Consider the following 11,232-nt stretch of genomic DNA (forward strand, 5'->3'; position numbering starts at 1 on the left):
TTCCTCTTCTCTTAGTTCAGCAGCAATTCTGGTGTGATGTATACATTACAAACACGCAGTCCTTCCTAAGTGTTTTTATTTACAATCTCAAGTTCATCGACTATCTCGAATTAGAGTGAGGTCTTATTTCAGTTGAGGATTTGCTGCAATAGAATGTGAATAGGTTTTGAAAACTGTAAAATATTATACTATAATCACCAACTTGGATAACGTTCTTCCTAGTCAGGAATGTTAGAAAAGCAAAGTAAATTACTCAAATGATAGGAATCACATCACCTCGTTTGTGCAAAGGTTGTCTTGCCTGTCTGTGTGTCGCGTGCACAGATCTCTGATTTGGGATTTGAATGTTACCACAATGGTTCGCATTACTCATTCTTCTCATTACATTTTATAAATCAAATAAATCTGAAAGGAGCACTCAGCTCTTGTTTGATAAATCACATAGAGGAAGCAGTGCCCCCACTTATAAGGAGGCTTGTGGCTCTAGAAATTTTCTTCCCCATCCTTTGTTGGACATGCTAAGCAACCTGTCCTGGTCGCTCCCCTTGTTTCCAGACGAGGGCCGGCTGGTGCCTGGCTGTTCTTTCCCTGTCTTTGTGCTTGTTCCACATAGATCAAAACCACAAAAGTAAGACCACCCGATGGCGAAAGAGCAGTCTCTTCAACAGTTGGAGCTAAAACAACTGAACTTCCACATGCCAAAGGATTAGGTTAGATCCCTACCTCACCTCACATACAAAAGTTAACTCAAACATAGGTCAACAATCTTGAGTATAACAGCTAAAACCATAAAACTCTGAGCAGAGGACTAGGGGTAAATTTTCATGACTTTGGACTTGGCAATGAATTCTTAGATGTGACACCAAAGCACAAGCAACAAAACAAAAAACAGAGTAACGGGACTTTATCAAAATTAAAAACTTTTGTATAGTCAAGGTCATTACCAGGAAAGTAAAGACAAACTATGAATAGAAGAAAATATTTGCAAATCACATATCTGGTAAGAGTCTAGTATTCAGAATATATAAAGAACTTTTACAATTCAATAAAAAAGGCAAACAACTGCCCTGGCTGGTGTGGCTCAGAGGATTGAGTGCTGGCCTGCAAACCAAAGGGTTGCTGGTTCGATTCCCAGTCAGGGCACATGCCTGGGTTGTGGGCCAGGTCTCTAGTTGGGGGCATGTAAGAGGCAAACTGATGTTTCTCTCCCTCTTTTCTCCCTCCCTTTCCCACCTCTAAAAATAAAATAAATTAAAAAATAAAGTCAAAGCATAGATATTGGTTTAAAAAGGGGGGGGGGGCAAACAACCCAATTAAAAATGGGCACAAAGAATTTGAATAGATATTTTCCCAAAGAAGATATACAAATAGCCAACAAGCACATGAAAAGGGGTCAACATCCTTAGTCATTAGGGAAATGAGTTACCACTTCACAGCCAGTAGGATGATTATAATTTTTTTTTAAAGGAAAATACCAAATGTTGATGATGTGGGGAACTTGGAACCGCCATATGTTGTTTGTGAAATGTAAGATGGTTCAGCCACTGTGGAAAACAGTTTGGGAGTTCCTCAAAAAGTTAAATGTAGAATTATAACATGACCCCATGATTCTACCCCCTTGGTATATACCCAAAATAACTGAACACAAGGACTCAGACAAGCAAATGTACATGTATGTTCACAGCATCAGAACTTACAATAACCAGGAGGTGGAAACAGCCTAAATAGTCATCCAACAGATGAATGGATGGGCAGATTGTGGTACAAACATACAATGGAATGTTGTTTGGCCATAAAAGGCACTAATACATGTATGTCACAGTGTGGATGAACCTTGAAAACATTATGCTAAGTGAAAAAAACTCAGAAACAAAAAGACATTATTTCATTTGTGTAAAATATTTAGAATAGATAAATCTGCAAGGAGAGGACACAAATAGGGGATTGTACAATGGGGAGAAACTGCTTAATGGGTAAGACGTTTGTCTGACTTTGGTGAATGGACATGTTTTGAAACGAGATAGAAGTGATGGCAGCGCAGCATTATGAATGTGCTAAATGACACTGAATTTGTTCACTTTCAAAAATTAATGTTATATTGCAGGGATTTTGTCTCAATAAATGATTATTTGTTTAAATCGTGACAGGGCCCAAGCCATTCTTTAATAAACAACCCATCTAGCAGGAACACAGAGGTAAGCATGCTCTTCAGGAGGCATGGCTATTTCTTTTCATCTGAAAGTTAAGAAGGACAGTAGTTCCTGCCTCCCAGAGCATGAGGGAGAACAGATGAGTTAGTCCAGGTAACATCCTTACAACAGGGCTGTGCACCATGTAAACGCTCCCTGCACATTATCTGTCATTACTGTTAATTCTTGCCAAGGAACCCACTAGAAAGCTTCCTGAAAAAATTCCTATGCAAACCATTTCCTCTTTTATTTCTATTAAGATTATAAAAAATCAACAGCCTGTCATTTGAGAAATAAAGGTGGGATAGAACTAACCCGAGTGCACCTGGTATCAGTGAAATCTACCCTCTGGTACTTTGCAAATATGACCACATTCATTTTTCCATCTTCTGGGTAGGCGTATAGTCCGCATTTTGCAGCTGGGGAAACTGAGGTTCAAAGAGGTTAAAGAAACTGACCCTTCCCTCCCAGAGGGTTAATGGTAGATCCAGAAATCAAACCCGGTCTGGCATCTACCAAATCTCATAAGCTTCCTGGTTCACTGCATTGCTTCTCCTGCTCAAAGCCACTCTCTGGGCCAAGCCCGTGGGAGACCCACGGGAGAAAGGGAAAGCTCTGCAGGCTGCGCAAACCCTGCTGCCTGGGAGCCCAGCACCGCTGACTTTCTAATCAGCCTCAGCCGCATCCCTGATGCCTTTCATGATACATTAATCCCAAGCACCCGACTGGGACCTGCCTGATGTGGCCTCGCCTCACTGTGTCAACCTGTTGATTTGAAAGAAGTTCTAACATATGGGCCTGGGACATCTGAGACCCCTCTCTGTCACGGCATCACCTGCACTGGAAGAGAAGCTCCTATTCGTGCTGGCGTGAGAGGTGAAAGATGGAGGTATCTGCCCAGATCACCCCCTGAGAGGGTGCTAACGTGCCTCTGCCCTCTACCACCCCCAGCATCCCAATACCTCGCCCACTGGATCTAGAGTTGCCTGTGTCATCAGCAATCAAAAGGTGGTCAGAAGCTCTGATCAGGTAGCTCAGTTGTTTAAAGCATCGTCACAATTTGCCAAGGTTGCAGGTTCAATCCCTGGTCAGGGCACATACAAGAATCAACCAATGAATGAATGCATGACTATGCAGAGCAACAAACTGATGTTTCTCTCTCTCTCTCTCTCTCCTTTTCTCTTCCTCTAAGATCAATAAATAAAAATTTTTAAAAAAATGGTGGTCAGAGCATGGAAAAACAACCTCAAGCTTATCAGCATATGCTTTAGTAGTTCAAGGCCAGGGCCAACCATGAGTTGAGGAGGTGTTTTCTCCCTTGCCAGAAGGTTAAACTGGGGATGGGAGGAAGTACAGATATTTTAATACTCAAGTACAGGACTTCAATACTGAAAGTTACAGCCTCCTAGCCAACCTGGGTCTACTCAGGGCTGATGGCAGATCTCTGTCCCTGGACACAGTCTGGAAGCCTGGGACACTGATACTTATCTCTTCCCTAATATCGTCGTCGTCGGCAGCCGTCCGTCTCGAGAGACGATGGCGTAGCTTCTTGAGAGTCTATCTGCACCGCCGAGAATGGCTGTGCAGTCCGACTCGGGAGTGACAATCCCTGCCACACTTGTTACAGGTGAAGGCAGATGGCCGTTGTTGCTGCTGTTGACGCTGCTTCCGCCTCGATCTTTTCTGGGCCGCCTCCTCGTTGCGCGCAGCCTCTGCACGTGACGTACCTTGCCTGACCGCGAGCCTCCAGGCTAGGCGGTCGTCTGCTTGAACTTCCCATGTGTTGAGATTGATGGAGCATTGTGTCATGTCCTTTTTGCAGATGTCTTTGAACCGCAGTTTTGGGCGCCCTGTCATCCTCTTGCCTTCTGCTAGCTCGCCGTAGAGGAGGTCTTTGGGGATACGGCCTGCATCCATTCTTTTGACATGGCCGAGCCACCTGAGGTGTCTCTCACTAAGAACTGCATACAAACTGCTCATGTTGGCTCGCTTCAGCACCTCGGTGTTGGGGACTTTATCCTGCCAGGCAACATGCAGGACGCGTCGCAGGCACCTCATGTGGAAGCTTTTGAGTTTCCTTTCGTGCCTTGCGTAGGTGGTCCACGTCTCGCTGCCATAGAGGAGAGTGCTGAGTACGCAGGCTTGGTAGATGCGCAGTCTGGTTTTCTCAGTGAGGCTGGAATTGTTCCACGCTTGCCGGTTCAGTCTGGCCATAACTGTGGCTGCCCTGGCGATTCTCCGGTTGACCTCCAAGTCGACTGACAGAGAGCTCGAGATGGTGGACCCGAGGTAAGTGAAGTCGTTGACAACCTCCAGGGTGTACCCGTCGATGGTGATGCATGGGGGAGTCCCCGTGCCTTGAGCCATAACATTCGTCTTCGTCAGGCTGATGGCTAGTCCGAACTCCTTGCATGCGTGGGAAAGGCAAGTGACTAGCTGCTGGAGTCCCTCTTCGGAGTGTGATGTCAAAGCTGTGTCGTCGGCGAAGAGCATCTCACGGATGAGCACCTCTTTGACTTTGGTCTTGGCTCGTAGACGGGCCAGGTTGTAGAGCTTGCCATCGGATCTGGTGTGAATGAAGACACCCTCGCTGCAGTCCTTAAAGGCGTATTGGAGGAGCATGGAGAAGAAGATTCCGAACAGCGTAGGCGCGAGGACGCAGCCCTGCTTTACTCCGCTGCTGACTGGGAAGGCCTCAGAGGTTGCGCCGTTGTAGGACACCGTGCTGTGCATGTTGTCGTGAAAGGACATGACCACAGCAAGCAGATGTGGTGGACAGCCAATCTTCCGTAGCAAGCTGAAGAGACCGCTTCGACTGACCAGATCAAACGCCTTCGTAAGGTCGATAAAGGCGAGGTAGAGTGGTTTATGCTGCTCGTGACACTTCTCCTGCAGCTGGCGTAGGGAGAAGATCATGTCCACTGTTGAACGGCCAGCTCTGAAGCCACACTGGGACTCTGGGTAGACGCGGGAAGCAAGGGTCTGCAGGCGGGCAAGAGCGACCCGGGCGAATACTTTGCCGACGACGCTGAGGAGAGAGATGCCCCGGTAGTTGTTGCAGTCTGAGAGATGCCAACATTATCTTCCCTAATAATCCCTTCATATAATGTCACTGAGACCCTAACCTCTTCCTCCTACCCCCTTGGGTCTTAGGGAACCTGGCAGGCTACTGGAGAGCTTGCTTGCTTTTTCCTAAAAGCTAGAGAACCTGGTTCTCAGGTAAAGGGCCACACACCTGGAGGAAAATAAAAGAGATTATAGTCTCATCTTTGAGTCTACGGCCCAGATTTTAAGGAAGCATCTACGTGACCTGGGGTTGGCAGCCGCCTTCATGTTTGTGCCCCAGGTGGCTCTGTCACCTCACCTTGGCCTCACCCCTGTTGATCCTCAGCCCCACTGCTCAGCAATCTACACACAGAGGGCTCCTTGGATTCTCTGGACAGGCTCTCATGAATCCAGCCCAGGAGCCTGGTGACTAAGGTCAGGCCAATTTATTTCCATACAAAGTCGGCCTATTTCAGGCAGCTATAGATTGCAGAATGGGGGAGGGCAATAATAGTACCACCAAAGCCTTACTGAACTTCTGTGTGCCATGCAGTATAGTAAGTGCTTTACACTCAGTATCACACACTATCCCCATAACGACCCTTGGAGACAAATATATGAACACAGTATCCTCATCGGACCGAGGAGGGAACTGAGATTCAGTGAGGCTGAAGGATCTGCTTAGAATCTTGCAGCGACCTCCGTCCAGGAATCCAGATGTAACCAGCAGGGAGACTAGCTTGGAGACCACCGCGAAGCGCTGAGGTAAGAGATGAAAGGGTTATGACCTCCTGGGGCAGTGGGATGTGGAGGAGGGACAGGATTTGACTCGCATAGAAAAGGAAATGGATAGGCTGCTGACCCTGGCTGAGGATGGGGGTGCACGGGAAGGAATTCACAACAGCGCCCAGGTTCCTGGCTTTCTCCGCCAGGTTGGTGAGTGATGACTGTCACAGCCATGGTTCTTTGGGACAACAGGAGCTGATATCAGAAACTAGGTGCTCATTTCTGCTGAAAAGAATTAACAGTTCCACGTGGGCTGCTTAATTTGGAAGCCCCGGTTATGGAAGGAAGGGATGAGGAGTGTCAGAGGTGTTTTTACAGATTTAGCAGGCGACCTTGGTATAGCCTTGTGGACCTTCTGTCTGGAGCCACTTCTAAATAATTCTGAAGTCTTTTTAGGCTATAAAGGGGAACTCGTGATTTCTCAGGGTTTCACCATATCCATTAGGATCAAATTCAAACTCCTGGGGCAGAATGTAGGGCTGTCTTTATCTTTATCTGAGCCAATTTATCTGTGGGCTCCAAGCTCCTGGCCTTATAGCCCAGCCCGGCTGCCCTGCAGGCAATTCTTCAAATGTTCTAAGGTCTCAGCTCCGTTTCCCCCCCCTCCCTTCCCAGAGCCCTTTCACCTGTCTGATGTCAGCTGAGGCTTCAGTGTTGTGTTCAGGTATCGCCGCTTGGGGGAGCTCTTCTCGCCTCCCCACCTCCTCTTTCCAAAGTATTGGGTCCTCTCACCTCTGCTTCTCAGAACCAACAAAATTTGTCCTTAAGCCTTACCACCACCAAGCAAGGCGTGAGATGCTTTCATGATGAATCTCAGCGTTTTCCTAAGTGTAGTATTTATATGGCTGGGGGCACGTGAAATGTTTCTAAGTAGATCTGAATGAACTTTACAAATTGTGATAGCTATGCCTTTGTTTTAACGTTCATGAAGGGGAAAGAAGCAGGACTCACACACACATCAAATCCACAATTTCACGAATATTGCCGTGGGACAGTGGGTGGCAATGTTATGAACTATAGTTGACCCTGAACATCATGGGGGTTATGGTCACTGAAGTCCACCTACGATGGGCCCAGGCAGTTCAAACCCATGCGGTTCAAGGGCCAACTGCGTTCTGGGAATGTGGTTGGGAATTGTATGCTGAGGGCCAACGTAAGCTATACATGAATTTTCCACTGCCTGGAGGTAAGCGCCCCTAAATCCCACTTTGTTCAGGGGTCAACTGTAATTGTAGAGGTGGCAGGGAGAGGTAGCAATCATTTTAAAAGGCGTTAGCATCCTCTCCCTCCCAGGAGCATGCCCACGCCTTTCTTCCCTCTCAGACACGCGTCTCTTAAACTCTAAGGACCCCCACGAGACTTGCAACCAGGGGAGTAAAGAGCAGCCACAGCTCGCCCTGGACTGATACCCTCCCAGAACCTGTCCCCAAGGCCCCCTGTCTCTGACTTCCCAGTGAGCCAAAGCAGCCCTGCCCAGGCTCTCCTGTTGCTTCTTCTATGCTAAGCCCTTCCTTGTTTCACCATCCTCACCTTTAATAAATGTACTCTCAAAATATAAATAAATAAATAAATAAATAAATAAATAAATAAATAAATAAATAAAAGAGAGATGAGAACACCAGAGGTTTGAGGAAATCTCACTTAATCCATACAACAGCCCTGGGGAGGAGGTATCTTTACATTTGTGAGATTCAAGCCTGCAGGTCTCAGAGGTTCCGAAACTTGCCCCAAGTCACAGAAGTCTTCAGGAGGAGACAGGGTTTGCTCTCAGTTGGGCTGACTCCTCCTGCACTCACACTGGCTTTGTCTGTCTGTCTGTCCCTCTGCCCCTCTCTCTCTCTCTCTCTCTCTCTCTCTCTCTCTCTCTCTCTCACACACACACACACACACACACACACACACACACATCCCAGACCCAGAGCCCTTGCCCACCCTCAGAAGAATTTGTAGAAGTTCTGCAGAAAAAACAAATGTCTGCAGGAGTGATGTCCAGGGCAAGGTTTGCAACGCACTCCCACAAGCCTTTACGTTTATTTCTCCCAACGCTCTTCGGAAGAAAGGATTGTTACAACCATCCCTGCTGCCCGGCTGCGGGCACTGACAGCTGAGTCCTGCCATCATGCTTAGAGTGGGGTCACACTCACCAGACTGCCACAGAGGCCCCAGACCTTGGGGTGGGGCAGGAGGCTGGGAGGTGGAGAAGAAAGGGAACCGTGGGACCTGGCAGAGGACCCTAACCTTTTTACTGTGAGCACCTTTCCCTTCCAAGCTCAGAGCACAGGGCTAAAGCCAGAGGAAACTCCTGTCCTTGATGAGCAATGACACTCACTCAGGAGGTTTCTCTGGAGTCAGAGGAACAACCTCCTGCGTACTTAGATATTAGGAGATGAAACTTTGGCCTTGAGCAAGACTCCCAGGTCAAATCTAGTCTCCCAATTGACAGACTTCCTGGTGGGGTCATTTTTGGAGGGTTTTTTTTTTTCTTTTTCCTTCATTAGATTTTTTTACTAGTGACAAAAGAATTTAAATTCATAGTAAAAATATCAGAAGGAGAACAGAAAAATATAAGTATTTGCATTTTTCTTATACTGTATATGCATATACATGTAAAACATAATATAAATGGAGTCACTTCAAAACAGAGTCAGAGCCCTGACTGGTGTGGCTCAGTCAACCGGGTGTCGTTCTACAAACAGAAAGGTCACTGGTTCAATTCCCAGTCAGGGCACATGCCTGGGTTAAGGGCCAGGTCCCCAGTTGGGGGTGTTTGAGAGGCGACTGATTGATGTACCTCTCACACATCAGTGTTTTTCTCCCTCCCTTCCCCTTTCTCTAAAAACAAATATATATAAAATCTTTTTTTTAAGTTGGGTGGGCTGCAAAATTTATTTAAAAAAAAACTAAACAAAGTGGGAGTTGCCCTCCTAGAGGAATTGCCACATGCACATCATGCCTCAAGCCTCTGGGATGTTAAAACTGGGCAAAACAACCTTTGATCAGGACCTAAAACAGCGCTGTATCCCAAACAACTGTCTGTTACAGATATCGGACCGACAGTTAAAGGCAGCCTTTAGAATTCGGATCACTGTGTTACCTTATCTGTACCTACAGAAAGGCCTTCCTTAGCTTCTTCACATCCATAGAAAGTCCTTCCTTCTAATCCATTTCTCATAAATACCTCTTGCCTTCACCTGCTGATCAGAACACAGGTTTCCACCTGAATCACAGCTTCCCAAATAGATATTGCTCATCTTAAATGCTTAGTGACTCTCACTGGCTTTTTACTTAGGTTATCATACATCTAAATATATATAATTATAAAAATATAGCATAGATAAATATATGAAGACATAAAATACATACATATAAATTTTTAAAAAAATATTTCTTACTACCCAGAAATGACTTGAGACTTGTGTGTATGTATAAGAAAATGGAGGATAAGTGGGGGTGGAGGAGGGGAGAGAGAGAGGGGGAAGGCCTGGTGGGCTGTGTTTACACTTTGCCGGGGCACAGTTCTTATAAAGCATGATTTGATGATCATCTGCATCGGAATCACGTTTTCCAAACATTTGTCTAAAACCGCCCATTTCTGGTTCTCAGCCTACTTAAACGCAGTCGCTGGGATGAGGCCTGGGGTTTGGCATCTTAATTGGTTCCGCAAAGTTGAGAACACACCTGAACAAGTGGCTCACAGAAGCCATCCTGGGATAGGGGCATGGTGGGGGCTGCTTTTTGTGGTGGGAAAACCTCTTCAAAGCTTATCCCCAGGGCTAGCCTGGACATCTGCAGTTTTGAAGGAAGAGTTTCATTATTCTGTGCAGGAGAAGGCTGGTGTGCCGCCTTTGACCTACTGGGTTGTTTGCTGATCTGGGGTTTCTTCTAAGGACACCCCAGATACAGAGTGTTTGTCGATCCCTGGGCCTAGGGGGAGGAGGAATCTAAAGGAGGCTGAGACGGGCGGCAGCTGGCTGAGCACCAGGGAGATAGCCAAGGAGAAAGCCAGACATCTGCCATGTCCCAGAGTGCAGAGTTCCTGTAGACATGCACTAGCGGGAGCGCAGCAAGTCTCAAAGCCAAGGCCAAGTGTGTTACGTCTGCAGCTGAGTACGCTGGGGCACTGACAACCGCGAGGTCATGCTTTCCTTTCAAACCAGAACTTTCCTTGAACAAAACAAAAGAAACCCTATGTATCCTTCCTCACTCTCACTCCCTTACCCTTCTGTTAGTCACCTACCAAGGCTGAAACTGATGGTGTTGAAGCAAAGGGTGGCCATGGTTCCTTTTCCTTTTACTCTTCCTTACTCATCAGTAAGGTGAAATATTGGGACAACGTGCAGAGCAAGAAGTGAAATCAAAACAAGTTAGTTCCGTGCAGTGTTCCTGCTGTTCTGAAAGCAATGAAATACATGTATGAGCTCCAGAATATTAATGGTGTGATTTTAGTGATTCAGCACTTAAAACAGGCATCACACAATATGAACAGAAAATTCATGCTAATATTAAATTTTACTTAGACTAGTATTACAGATGTTCCCCAACTGACAATGGTTTGACTTATGGTTCTCTGACTTGATGATAGTGGGAAAGCAATAGGCCTTCAGTAGGAACCTTACTTGGAAGTCTGAGCTTTGATCTTTATGGGCCAGCGAAATGCGGTTCTCGGGCCTGGGTAGTGAGCCAGAGCTCTGCCAGCCACGTGACCATGAGGGTAAATAACCAGCATTCTACAGTGCACTGTGTTGCCAGCACTTTTTTGGAAATTGTGTTGAGCACATGTCAGGTAGGCTAGGCAAAGCTACGTTAGGTGTATTAACTGCATTTTCAACCAACATTATCTCCAACTTACAATGGGTTTATAGGGCCATCACCCCATCACAAGTCAAGGAGGATCTGCAAATAGCAATTTCTAAGGAGACAGGTCAAGACAGACCATGGAAGAAAGGAAAGCTTTACATCTTTAAAACCTGTAATCGCACTTCCCTGCTTTTGACCAAGAGCTCCAACAAATTACGTAGCCGGCCCTGGCGGTGAGCAGTAACATTAATGACCTCAAATTTTTAGGAAATAGATCCAGGAGGCTCTTATTTCCCTGTACTTGAAAACAAAAAGCTTCTTTTGGGTTTGATTATCTTTATTTCTCCCTTCCCACAACCAGTTTAAAAAAAAAAAAAAAAAGATACAATCAATGCAGGTACAAAAACCCAATTTT

Source organism: Furipterus horrens, unplaced genomic scaffold (assembly GCF_987537825.1).
Source record: "Furipterus horrens unplaced genomic scaffold, mFurHor1.1.pri manual_scaffold_2, whole genome shotgun sequence".
Classification (NCBI taxonomy): Eukaryota; Metazoa; Chordata; class Mammalia; order Chiroptera; family Furipteridae; genus Furipterus; species Furipterus horrens.